Source organism: Callithrix jacchus, chromosome 3 (assembly GCF_049354715.1).
Source record: "Callithrix jacchus isolate 240 chromosome 3, calJac240_pri, whole genome shotgun sequence".
NCBI classification, from domain to species: Eukaryota; Metazoa; Chordata; class Mammalia; order Primates; family Cebidae; genus Callithrix; species Callithrix jacchus.
The window spans coordinates 146,333,699-146,348,062 of record NC_133504.1 but is presented as its reverse complement, the minus strand read 5'-3'; the positions used below and the strand labels follow the sequence as shown (position 1 = coordinate 146,348,062).

Here is a 14,364-nt window from a genome sequence, read left to right as displayed (position 1 = left end):
ATTCTTAATATGTTTAATTGAGATATAACTCATGTACCACAAAATTCACACCTTTTAAGTGGTTTAATTTCAGAACACTTTATCACTCCAAATAGAAACCCTGTGTCCATTCACAGTCATTCTCCATTCCCCTCTTTCCCCAGCTCCTGGCAGTTACTACTGTACTTTTTATCTCTATGGTTTATCTATTCTGGGTATTTCATAGAAATGGAATCAAACAATATGTAGACTTCTGTGTCTGGCTTCTTTCTGGGTGCATTTTTATGTTGTGAACTGAACGCGAGCCCGGGAATCTCGTCCAGCGAGGGGGTCCCAAACCTGGAAGAGGGCGTGCACGGAAAAGAAAGGAGACAGAGAGAGGAGGGGTCTGGAGGACTGGATGACCTATGCCCATACAGCGATTTTATTTGTGCAGTAGGTTTCCTTATATACTTTTTTCTTTAACATCATTACCTCAATGTAGATCATTACTCAAACAGTAAAAGGAACAGAAAATTCCTTGGGGGATGATTCTGAGGAACTGTCAAAGGGGAACAAATACTACTATAAAGGATCAAGGGGGAAATACGTAATGCTGATTATCGATATTGTCAGAACAATAAGTAACTTGTATAACAATCTTTAATTAACTAGAAGTCACAAGCTCAGCAGTAAACCGTGCATCTGGGAGAGACAAGAACCACAGGGGAGGTCGCTAGGCTGAAACAATGCCTGGTAAACAAAGTCTTAGATCCGGAGCCAGAAAGGGGAACACAATACCCAATTAACTCACTTCAGCATTCACCTGGCCATTGTCTCATCCGCCAAGAAGGCAGAGGATAGTGTCCTGCTTAATCATTCTCAATTTCCTCTTTCATTCTCTTCTTAATTTCCTCTCACTCATAGCTCGACAGCCTCCAGCCAGGGAAAATGTGTAAGGAGTCAATCTCACCTAATGGTGGAGGCCAAGTTGTTAGCCTCTGGCAGGGGCGACTCCCACATTTTTATATGAGGTTTTATGCTTAAAATGCTACTTATAATTTTTGATACTGTATAATGATTCATTCAAATTCTTGATTATTATCAATGGAAAATTATGTTCAGTCAAATATGTAACAAGAACTAATAAATGACATTTACAACCATACCAGATTTTACAATAATTGACATTATTTTTAAAGATGCTAATAGTCCTTTTTTTATTAGTTGAACCACATAAAGCTCTCATTTTTATGTCAAAACTGGTTGAATATTGGCAGTCACATATGATTCCAATTAATATTTTACTCAATAATGTAATATTGGAATTCCTTGTGATACAGTGATTGGATTTTGAATCCAGTTCATTTTTTATGCCAAGTTTTAATTAGCAGAACATATTATGAAAATAAAGAAAATAAAGGGTAAAGATATGTGAAAATTAAGATAGCTGCAAGGGACCTGGGGTGTCTGGAGATGTGCTGGCCTAGTCTCCTTGCCAACCACAACAAACATTCTCTCGGCCACTTGCAGTGCTCTTCAAGAGCCTGGAACACAGGCTTCTTCATCAGATCCATGAGTTTCTCATCCATGATGGGCTCCAGACACCTCAGGTCCCATGCAGATGTCACAGAGGCCAATATTGTTATCTTGTAGTGTACCTGAAGAGCTCTGATTTGGAGGAATACAGCACCACAGAAAGAGAAAACAGCTTAAGAGTGAAACTTTTTGTAATCCCAGCACTTTGGGTGGCCGAGGTGGGTGGATCACGAGGTCAAGAGATCGAGACCATCCTGGTCAACACGGTGAAACCCCGTCTCTACTAAAAATACAAAGAATTAGCTGGGCATGGTGGCACGTGCCTGTAATCCCAGCTACTCAGGAGGCTGAGGCAGGAGAATTGCCTGAACCCAGGAGGCAGAGGTTGCAGTGAGCCGAGATCATGTCATTGCACTCCAGCCTGGGTAACAAGAGCGAAACTCCATCTCAAAAAGAAAAAAAAAAAAGTGAAACTTTTAAGATATTACTTTCTGAAAGTCACTCAGCCATTGGTCTTCTACCACATTTGGTGCAAGATTACATATCATTCCTTAGAAGCTGGATTCCATCTTATCTCTAGGTAGAACTATCTCCCACTTTCATCCTTTCACCTCTCAAGGTTTTCAAACTCCTGCCTTCTCTGGTCAGTAGGGGAAATACACATTATCCAGAAAAATGTATACTTCTTCTTTGCAACTATGTCTACTCAAATAAAAGCTCTGGTACCTATCTTTGTCTAAATAATAAACTAATTAATTCTCTCCTAGACTAAAGGGCCATCATTTCATATAAGGAATAGTGCTACTGTCCTGTTACCCATTATCTTGATATTACAAACAGAATCAAGAAATCGTTGATGGAATTATCTAGAAGTCTGGGGCCAGCCTGGATCTCTGCTAATCTGAAGTTTCCCTTTCTGATACCTTGTGTAATCATTACGTATCAAGGGTTTTTACAAGGTTAAAAGCCAATCTGTTCTCCTGTGGACAAAAGGGGACTCACCCGATATAAAGGGAAGGAAATGTATTTTCTCTTAAACACACACACACAAACACACACACACACACGTAAAGTTAAGATTTATGTTTACAACTAGTAATAATAATGTAGATATTCTTGTTGTTTCTAGAAATAGAGAATTTCTACTGCCAACAGGGCATGGTTTTAGTCATAGCATGGTTTTACCCTATCCCCAAAAAATCATTTACTATGCATTTCCCTAATTTATTGAAAGCTGTGCTGCTTAGCCCACAGTATAGAGCTGCATTAAAAATGTGTGTTCTCACCTGGGCAGGGTAGCACATGCCTGTAATCCCAGCACTTTGGGAGGCCGAGGTGGGCGGATCACCTGAGGTGGGGAGTTCAAGACCAGCCTGATCAACATGGAGAAGCCCCATCTCTGCTAAAAATACAAAAAATTAGCTGGGCATGGTGGTGCATGCCTGTAATCCCAGCTACTCCGGAGGCTGAGGCAGGAGAATGCTTGAATCCAGGGGCCAGAGTTTGCGGTGAGCCGATATCGCGCCATTGCATTCCAACCTGGACAACAAGAGCGAAACTCCATCTCAAAAAAAAAAAAAAAAAAAAAAAAGAATGTGTGTTCTCCATGGACACAGGGGAGGGGAACATCACACATTGAGCCCTGTCAGGTGATGGGGCTACGGGAGGTATAGCATTAGGAGAAATACCTAATGTAGATGATGGGCTGATGGGTGTAGCAAGCCACCATGTCCCGTGTATACCTATGTAACAAACCTGCACGTTCTGCACATATGCTACAGAACTTAAAATATAATAATAATAATAAAGAATGTGTGTTCTCAAGCCAGCTCTTTCACCTGCCATCTTGCCATCTTGGATAAGTTGCTCCACCTCTTTGTGCCTCAGATTTCTCATCTCTAAATGAGGAATGACCTCATAGGGATGATAACAGGAATACATGAAGTCATAGCTATAAACTGCTTGGTACAGTGTCTAACAAATGGTTTACTAGCGCTCAACAAATATTAAGGAAAGAAAAAAAAGAGACAGAAACTCCTGTGATTCTGTTATTAAAATCAGGGCTCATCTATAAAGGACAAGTTTAATTGCCTGCAGCATTGATCTTGTCTTCTTTTTTTTTGGCCAAAAGTTAGTCAGAAAACTGATCATGGGAAATGTCCTAATCTGTGCTTGAGTCATAATAAGTACAAAGAAAAAGCAATGGTTGATTATGAATCAAAAGAAATCAGCCTGTGTGCCGCTTTAGGAAACGTGAAATATTTTGAGGTAAACAAAATTAAACCATGTGGCTTTACATGTTACATGTTAAAGCAGTAGCCAGAAGTAATGAGTACGTCTCTCTTTCACATATAACTGGGTAGCAAATATAATAGGTTGTAGGAATAATCCTGTTTGCTGTTTTAGAAAAATGTTTTCTGATAATTCTTTGTCTTTGCTGCCATACTAACCCTTTAGTATGTTTAAGAAAGGGAAAAATAGAAGTTAGTGAATTGATAATTATCATTTATTAAGCACTTACTACATGTTTTACACAGTGATAAGCGCTTCAGCTACCTGACTTCATATAGTGTTAATAACACAGAGAAATATATTATTAGATCAGTTTTACCTATAGCGCTTAGTACTGTTACCCAAGATCATACATCCAAAAATTTGCAGAGCTAAGATTTAAAACCTAGGTCAAACCTAGGCCCTTCACTACTGTGCCATATATTTCCCACAGACAATTATGAAGTATTGAGAGTTAGTACTGTTGACAGACCAAATAATTTTCTAGCTAGAAAAGATGAAGTGCCCTCACTTCTATGTCATATAGTTAAAATATTAGTTTTTAAAAAACTTTCTGAGAAGTACAAAAAAGAATATATATCTGAAATTAAAAGAAAATAAATACATTTTAAATTAAAAATGACTGTAGATTTAAAGTAGCTAATGTCTTAAGAATCGTATTTTATCTTTTTCCAAAATAGGAATCACTGAGAAAAGTTGTATATTATAGAAACATTGTAAAAAGACAACACTAAACATAACAAACTCTAATAAATTGACAGAAACTCACCTTAATAGTGATTATTCCAATGACCGTCATGGCATTTATGAGTATTGATTTGAAAAAATTTCATTAGAAATATTGAAATTATAAAAATAATACAGACACAAATTTCATTCAAATGACAGACATGAATAAAAAGATAGTAATCTCCTCTCACTGTCCTTCCCTGAGTAAACAATTCTGAAGTGTACCTTCACGTGTTTTTGTATTTATATTAAAATATATAAATATATAAAGAATATGTATAAGGCTAAGTTGTATTACAAAATGTTTTCCATTTCTACTCCTATGCTTTTTAGATTTAAATATAATATAGATTTTCTTTTAAGACAATAGTTCAAATCCTAGCAGTGCTTCTCAGCCCTTGTGCACATTAGAATTTCTAGAGGACCTTGAAAAAAAGACATTGCCAGAGCGCCACCCCCAGAGATTCTGGTTTAATTGGCCTGGTTGGGGCCGTGTCATCAAGCTCCCCAGTTCACTCTGATGTGTAGCTAGTTAGAACCACTGATTTAAGCAATCCAAACAGGCTGCAAATGCCAGCTACATGCCTGAATTGTCCTGGTATGTGCCTTCCCAGGAAGGCCCTCTGCTGAAGTAACACCAGTGCTTGATTGGAGGAGCTCAGGAGGGCCCAGTTACCTTTTTAAGTCTCCTCTATAAGGTCAACTCTCAGGAAATGTGTTTCATCTTAGAGCATGTTAGAGACAGTCATATGATTGCAAAAAGTGCTACTAGGGCCAGGAATTTCAGAGGCCACGTAAATAACAGTGTGTTCTAGGCTGGGTTAGTTCTGGCAGCTGAGTTTGACTAAGCTGTAGAGATTTGTCCTTACCTGCAGATGGAGGCTACCCTAATGGAGCATCACAGGAAGCCACACCCAGAACTTGTTTCTCCTCATCTGGCAGAGGCACCATCTCAGTGGGTGCAGGAACTTGTTTGGCTTCTCTTGGTCTGAGAGAATTTTCAAGCCGACCAACCAGCTCCCTGTGTCTGTACTGGTGAGCTCTTCACTAATAGTCAAACATTTGCATGATCATTTAGTTTTCTTCACTCTCTGCACATTTGATTTGAGAGAATGGAAGCTAAGAGGCACAATATGGGAGAGTTGTGGAAGGTTTTGCCCCCCTTTTTATATTTGTTTCAATGGGATAAAACAGGCAGCCAGGATTGTTAGGTTTTGTTCTGAGTTACTGGTTCAGCCTTCTCTAAATGGCTTTTCCCCTTTCCAAATTAGTTAGACATTTTGAGAAACCTGACAGGTTGCTGGAATTTATTTAGGAGTTAAAATTAAAAAAAGTTGTGAGTTTTAAGCAAACGGACCTTGGCAGGTGTATGGACAAAGCCATATTATCCTGAATAAGGGAACGGAAGGGCAAGGAGTGAGAAAAACGACCAAATCAGAATTGTAATCATTCTGATTACAGAATGCAGTGGCGCGACATTTTTAGATTTGATCTCTTTTACCCTCCAAAAAATAATTGCACAGTGTTCCACGTTTAGCGAAAGCAGTGAATTGTTAGAATTGCAGCAAAACAAAGAACCAAACCGTCAACCGCGGGCAACCCATACTTGGAAGGTGAAAGTTAGAGGTGAGACTGTAAGGACTCTGGGTCACTGGGGCATCTGCGCTGGGCAGAAGGGCAGCTCCGTCAAACAGCTGGAGCTGGGAGCCGGGCAGCGGCCAGGCCCCGCCCCTGTGCGTCACGGAGGGCGGGACAGCGGGCGCTCGGCGGTGAGCGGAAGCCCGGGCTGCTCTGGAGCCCGGCGGAGACTGGAGGCGGAGAGCAGGGAGTAATAGGTCACTGGCTCGGCGGCATAGGAGTTTGGGAGATGTCCGAGAGGTGATTTTTTCCCCCCCTCCAAGCCAGATGGCTGGCGTGGAAGCACAACCAGCTTTCACTCTTCGGATTTGTGCTTGGCTCTTTTCTTGCACTTCGAGACTCGTGACCATCATGCTGTGATGTGTGCGGAGGGAGGAATTGGTAAGAGTGAGACGGCGAATCCCTTTGACTGTCCCAGCCTTCTGCTTCACCCGCTTTTCCTCTTTCTGTTTCTGTCCTGTTTCTCCCCGCTACTGCCCCAGTCGTGTTTGGATTTGATGACATGGCTCAAAACTATAGTTTTGGGCTGCTACTGAACTTAAAAAAAAAATTCAATCATTTGATGTTAAAGGGGAATTTTAAAATCTGTTTTAAATGCTGGATTTTGTAAAATGGTACACTGTGCACAAGCGGGCACGTACGGGCATGCACACATACACAGACACACACACACACACTCCTTTGTCATCCCGTTGTGCAATCAGCAGTTTAAAGAAATTTGGGCTATCTGCCTCAAAGGTGATGAAAAGAGAAAGTGTTGAAGATTTAGTCCAGCAGATTGATTCCTCAGGAGAAAGGTGTTTGTATTGGAGCTTGCTCAGAAATATTTTTCAAAGGAGTGCTTCAAAGAAGCTCCCATACTTCCCTCAAAACACTAACTTTAACCTCCTAGTTATTTGGGGCACCCTTTATTTTACATTATAAAACACGTACTTTTAATTTACTACATACAGCAGAGAGACATCAGTTGTTTAGGGAATGGTTGGTTATTTTGGTGTCCGGGACCCAAAATAACCAACCTTTAGAAAGAATATGTTTTAACTGCTCTTATCATGCTAGCTCAGGTATTTAAAATGTGATATAATAAGACCAAAGTTTCTTCTTGCGTTTTTTTCAAGCTAGTTCTAAGCAAGGGGAAAAAACAAGTCAGTATGGACAGAGCAAGCCTCTAACTCAAAATCAACCTTGAAAAATCCATCAGCAAGGATAAGGGCTCCTCACCCGCCAATATTTACTTGTATCCGCCTTTAAATCAGCTAGGTCACATTTCTGTGAAGAATAATAGCATCATCAAAAACCATTGTTGACTTTTGAAGAGCAAAATCCATAGCAATGGAGTACTTCATTCAGTGCCGCAGCAAAAGCCTCTCACTCCAATCTACCTCAAAAAGTAATAACTGCTTCTTCTAGACTGTTTTATATTCTCGTTACAAATACGTATCTTATACCTACATTGAGATAGTTTATTTTTATTAAAATGAGATGATTTTATACATTCGGAAAAATAACTTAGAAACATTTTAAGGTTTGTGGGAGTTTAAAAAATAACACTGCAACTGCTAATTTAACATTCATTAAATTGGATGAAAAAGATGGAGAATATAAGTGCTCTAAACCAAGATGTGGGAGTTTTTACCCTGGCTTGGCAAAACCTGAATACTTTTCATACTTAGTGATTAAATAGAACTGAATAGGGTACCATTTATTTTGCTATTGTCAGTAAAATGAAGGAAAATGCTAAAAAATGATTATAATTTATAATAGAACAGAGATGACTCACTTGTCAGACAAATATACTTTCTAGAATTTATTTTTTTAATTAAGGGTTAAAAAATGTACGCATGTTCAAGCCTTCAATTACATGTTTACTTTATTGTCTCATATAGTTGGAAGTAGTTCTTCTAATGAAGGAAGATCAAAGAAAATGCTACAAGTAGGATTGTTTGAGAATTCTCACAGCACAATGCATTGATAAATATAAATTTAATAGTGCTTGAAATAAAGGATAATTGATTTATCAACTCTAGGAACAAATACATGTGTGCTGGATGCTATCACTATTCCTGGTCAGTTATTCCTTCCCTATTTTCTTAGATAAATTTATTTCATTTCAGAAATCATTTTAGCCATAGAAACAATACTTTTTTTTTTTTTTTGCTTTGCTGAATAAGGACTAATAGTGATGCTAGTTTTGTAAAAGAGTGGTGGCCTTAACGGAATCGTTTTTTATGCTGCTCAATAAAAGATATATCAATACAACTATCTGAGGCAATTACATGATCATATGTATTAAAATCTGTGAATTGTGTGCCAGGCACACTGGCTCATACTTGTAATCTCAGAACTTTGAGAGGCCGAAGCAAAAAGATCCCTTTAGCTCAGGGGTTCAGTACCTTCCTGGTCCCGTTTTGCTCTGGTCTCTACAAAGAAAACAAAAAACCTGTGAATTTTCATAGCCTTTGATTATGTGATCTTGGGTCTAAAAATATAGCCTAAGAAAATAATGTAAATTGCATATGAAGATGTATGTATATATTTATTACCATCTTATCTGTAATATGAAAAATGACATCAAAGCCCAAGTAACAAAATATTTAAATCAATTAGTGCAGTTTGTATATCTATACTGATAAAACTCAGTTACAAAAGTTTTTTTTTTAATTGAATGACTTGGAAATATACTTGCAATGTACTCAATAAAAAAGCAAAATGTAATGTATTATGTGTAAAACATAATTTTGAAATAAATGCATAAAATTCATTTAATCAAAAATATTTATTAAGCTGTTACTCTAAGACATTATCCTAAATTAGTTAGGATTGAACAAGATTAATGCAATTTCTGTTTGCATACAAGTTTCTTTTATATCAATGGGTATATCCATTCATATATTCTTCCCACCCCCCAAAAAATGTATTCCTAGGTGGTAGAGTTACAGCTTGATTTTCTTTTTTATATTTTTCCTAATATTCCAAAATCTTTGAAAGCAACTATTATGTTTATAACAAAATACCACTTTCAAAAATATCACCAAGAAATACGATAAACAAACAAACAAAAAAGACAAATGCTAAGCTCTGTATTTTACATACTCCCTTTCAAAAGATATTATCACACACTGGACTCTGTGGTTGGGGGGACTAGGGGAAAGACAGCGGGGTTGGGGAGTTGGGGAGTGATAACAGGGGGAGAAATGCCAGGTATAGGTGATGGGAAGGAAGGCAGCAAACCACATTGCCATGTATGTACCTGTGCAACAATCTTGCATGTTCTTCACATGTACCCCGAACCTAAAATGCAATAAAATATATTTTTTAAAAAAGATATTATCAAAAGCAGTGAGAGATTGCTATGGTCTAAATGTTTGTTCCCTCTCTTTCTGAGTTCCTATGTTGATTCCTAGTCCCCAGTGTGATGGTAGTAGGAGGTGCAGCCTTTGGAAGGTGATTAGATTATGAGAAAGGATTCCTTATCAATGGAATTAGTGCCTTCAAAAAAGAGGCCACAAAGAGCTGCCTTTTCCCCTTCCACCATGGGAGGATACAGTGAGAAGGTGTCACCTATGAATCAGAAAATGAGCTCTCACCAGACACCATATCTGCACCTTGATGTTGGGCTTCCCAGCCTCTAGAACTTTAGGAAATAATGTTCTGTTGTTTACAAATCACCTAGTTTATGGTAATTTGTTATAGCAGCCCAAATGGACTAAGGCAGAGAGAGTTGAATACTGCTATATATATGATCCCCAATGAGAAATAGATGTAAATAGGCAATTCACAAAAGACAAAAAACTTTAATTGTCCAAGGTTGGGGTAGGGGAGATGTTAACCTCCCAATAATCAAAGTGTCCCAGCATAGCAATAAATCACCATATTTTCACATGTCACATTAACAAATGTGGACAACAAATCAAAATGTATCATTTTGTTGGGAAGGCTATTCAGTAATATGGGAAAATGTTCATGATATGGAAAAATGTTTATGATATAAGAAGTGGATAAAAACAGGTTACAAAAATAGATGCTGGAGAGGATGTGGAGAAATAGGAACACTTTTACACTGTTGATGGGCGTGTAAACTAGTTCAACCATTGTGGAAGACAGTGTGACGACTCCTCAAGGACCTAGACATAGAAATTCAATTTGACCCAGCAATCCCATTACTGGGTATATACCCAAAGGATTATAAATCATTCTATTACAAAGACACATGCACACGGATGTTTACAATAGCAAAGACCTGGAACCAACCCAAATGCCCATCGATGATAGACTGGACAAGGAAATTGTGGCACATATACACCATGATATAGTATGCAGCCTTAAAAAATGATGAGTTTGTGTCCTTTGTAGGGACGTGGATGAACCTGGAAACCATCATTCTCAGTAAACTGACACAAGAACAGAAAATCAAACACCACATGTCTTCACTCAGGCGGGTTTTGAACAATGAAAACACATGGACACAGGGAGGGGAGGATCACACACTGAGGTCTTTTGAGGGGGAATAGGGTAGGGACATCGAGGGGGTAGGGAGGTTGGGAAAGGATAGCATGGGGGGAAATGCCAGCTATAAGTGACGGGGCAGGGGGTGGAGGCAGCAAACCACATTGCTATGTATGTACCTATGCAACAATCCTGCATGTTCTGCACAGGTACCCTAGAACCTAAAGTGCATAAAACTGTGTGTGTGTGTGTGTGTGTGTGTGTGTGTGTGAATTCTTTTTTCAGTAAGCCCTACTTTTTCCAAAGAATTATTTGAGGTTATCCTTTAAAAAATAAAAATAAAAATAAATAAACACATTTTCCATCCTTCTTACCTGTAATCATATTACCTTTTCTAAAATCTATAAATCTCTTCTGTTAGGTTTCTCAACATTTCCCAAGGCTCACTTATAGTACTTTCTTTTCTGGGAAGCATCTTCTCCCTTTCTATCCTCTGACCTCATATCATGCTTTCTCGTAGGACTTTCTGTTTCCCTAAATTCATTTACTGCATGATTATCTTAATTTTATCTTTTTAATTGAATTGAATACTTGACCTGTTCTGGGACTCATTTATTCAATCCCAAAGTACCTAGCACTGTACCTAGAACAAGGTAAAATAAATGTACCTTAGAAAGTAAACTCCTAGAAGGCAGATGATAATTTTGTCTGTTTTGTTCCCTGGTTCATTTCCAGTATCTGTAAGAATGCCTGGCATACAGTAGGAGTGCAAAAAACATTGGTGGAAAGATTAAAATTATTGAGCACCTTCAGTGTGTTAAGCACAGTCCATTATTTAATAAATCTCTTCACCAAATTGTGTGAGGTAGTGATATTATTTCCATTTTACAGATTTGGAAACTGACGCTCAGAAAGGCTAAAAGCTTGTGGTAAATAGCCAGCTGTCATTCTGTTTGTCAAACTTGTGTTCATTCTGCTAATTGCAGATATGCTATTTGTTGCTGTTTTGAAAATAGCTAATTATATTACCAGTACTTATTCAAAATAAATGTAGTGTGAAGGATGGTACCATTGAGTAAATTATTGGGATGGAGTATTTATCATGAATGTACTTTATAATTCCAATGAGGATCAACTTGTTTTTAATACCATTTATAGTTTTGATCTGCCTCTTATTTGTGTTTATATACCATATTTGGTAATACTTATAGGCCTCAGGTACAGTTTAACCATATATGTTGAGACAGTGTAAGTAACTGACGTGTATTCAATCCATTATCATGTGCTGAAGTAATTTTTAACCACTGTGAAATGATACTTCTCTATATAAGAATCATAATATATTAATATTATAATTCATCCAGTAGCTTCCAAAAGAAAGTCTTTACATTTTAGAAATTAAATTTCTCATCTGTCAAATGAGACCAAATTTTCCTTTTTATTGTTGAAACAAAATAACTGATGTTAATACCTATCAGTCTTCATCACATATCCACTAATATGCTATATTCTTTAAAGAAAATAACACAATATAACTCAAAATTTTAGTCTCTAATGTGCTTATTTGCCTCATATGTATAGCTTGAGCTAATAATCTGTGAGAGACCTTTAGAAAACCTTTGATGTAGTCTATTGATAAAACCTTTTGATCTTAACGGTTTTTTTCAGGGCTAAATTCTTTCCATTTCAGCTACAAATAATTCTACTTCCCTATTCATTATTCTTTTTATCTCTTACCTTTTCTCTTTCTTTTAAGTGTATTATTTTCCTTTGCTTTTTAAAAACCTCTGTGGTTATTCATACAGAAAATAATTGCTTTGGTTTTTGTATATAAGAACAGTAGTTTAATTATTTAAATAATAATATGTGCATCATTGGTATGGGAAAGATTAGCTGCATAAAAATAATATTTAATGATAATGACTTTATGGGGAAAATACACAGTCCCTGACTTATGATGGTTCAACTTATGATTTTTCCGCTTTATGATGATGCAAAAGAGATACACATTTAGTAGAAATCATACTTCATGTTCCCATACAATCATTCTTTCGCTTCCAGTATGGTATTCAATAAAGAACATGAGATATTTAACACTTGATTGTAGGCTTTGTGTTAGATGACTTTGTCCAACTGTATGCTAATATAAGGGTTCTGAGTGCATTTAAAGTCAGCTCGGCTAAGCTGTGATGTTGGTAGGTTAATGTATATTAAACTACTTATGATATTTCCAATTTACTTTGGGTTTATGGATGAGCATCTGCATTCATTAATTAAAAATAAGTCTTTCCAGAATAGATTTGAGCTGTCATAGGGTCTATGGTTTTCAAAGTGTGGCCTCCAGAGTAGGAAAATCGGTATCACTTAATCTTATTAAAATGCACGTTCTCAGGCCACTGCAGAGCTACTGAGTCAAAGAAACTGGTGTCATTGTGTGTTTGGGTTGGGGAGGGGGCAGCAGGGAGGGCAGAATTTGTGTTTTAATGAGCTCTCTATGTGATTCCGATCTGTGTTGAAGCTGGAGAACACAGGCTTGGGGGAAGATCCTCGGGTGAGCAGGCCATATTCACTGGGCTTTGACAGGTAGGTCCCTGACTTAAAAGTTTCCAGGAGAGGATTTCATTTACTTTCCTGTATGCTGTTTCAGATGCCTCTGTGTTATTACTTAGCTGACTACAAAAGCCAATAATTAATATATGAAACTCAAAAGATAGTCAAAAACACAATGTTCAATATTAAAGGTTTGTGTTGGATAGCTTTTATGTTATTATTTGCTTCTTGGCAACAGATTCCCTTTAAAAAACAGGATTAAACTAGACATTAGTGCAAGTGTTTCATAAGGGAAAATGTAAGACTTTTTTACCCCAGTTCTTTGATCATGAATATATTTGAGGATGATGATTAGAAGAAGCAAATTGATTCTTATGACTCTCAGTAGAGAGTTTACGTAGAGGGAATCAAGTTTTCTTAGTGATGCTATTGTAGTGGTAAAGAATGATACAGATACCTACTGTCATCATCAAAGTTGTAATTAATTAATTCTGTAAAATTAAAACCCAAGCATAAAGGTATTGTCATAGTGTATCTGTAAACAACATAGGCTGTATTCTTTTAATATACTTTGGATCTAATCAGGTTAGATTAAGCACCTCATTTATTGCTGGAAATTCTATATCCCCACTCTCTTTATCTGAATGGGCCCATGTAATGTTGAATATGTCATTTTGGAATATTGTAGATTTGTCATGTTATGAAGATATTAGAAATAAGCAGAAAGGATTTTGAAATAGGTTCTTAATTAGTAATTGAAAATTTTCTTACCTATGAACTTTTATTTTCTCACTGACTTTAATTTTCTGACGAGCAATCAAGGTGATATTTGAAAAGTATAACTGACTTATTTTTGATATTTTTATATTACTTTCACATCAAAAACTCTTTTCGCCCTATATAAAAGTATAGGTATAAAAATGTTTTATTGCAACAATTATCTGAGGTTTCTTTTGCAGACTACCATTTAAATTCCATTTTCACAACTAATATTCAGAAAGAAGTATCCCAAAATTATATCAGCATTTAAGTATGCTATTTATTATAATTTATCCAGACACTTATAAAATAAATTTTAATAATTATCTTTTGGTAAAAACAAAAAACAAAACCCAGAACCGAATGCTTTAATTAATTAGCTTTGCAACATTTATAATTACATGTAGTGCTTCTTTGCAGGAACACACATATTTGTCTTTACCAAGAAGCTCA

The 14,364-nt window shown here is 36.9% G+C and overlaps 1 protein-coding gene across 4 annotated transcripts in view; it reads left to right on the top strand.

The window, feature by feature from the left end:
• The window catches only part of ATP10D (ATPase phospholipid transporting 10D (putative)), a 127,357-nt gene that overhangs the window by 16,381 nt on the left and 96,612 nt on the right, over window positions 1-14,364 (top strand). For 2 of the 4 annotated variants that reach the window (XM_035293749.3, XM_035293747.3), the window contains exon 1: window positions 6,312-6,537. The exons of 1 other annotated variant lie outside the window; for it this stretch is intronic. The gene's annotated coding sequence lies outside the window, so the exon portion shown is untranslated. Of the gene's footprint in view, window positions 1-6,311; window positions 6,538-13,120; window positions 13,186-14,364 lie in introns of those variants that run through there. One more of the 4 variants, XM_054253373.2, reaches the window with a different exon arrangement.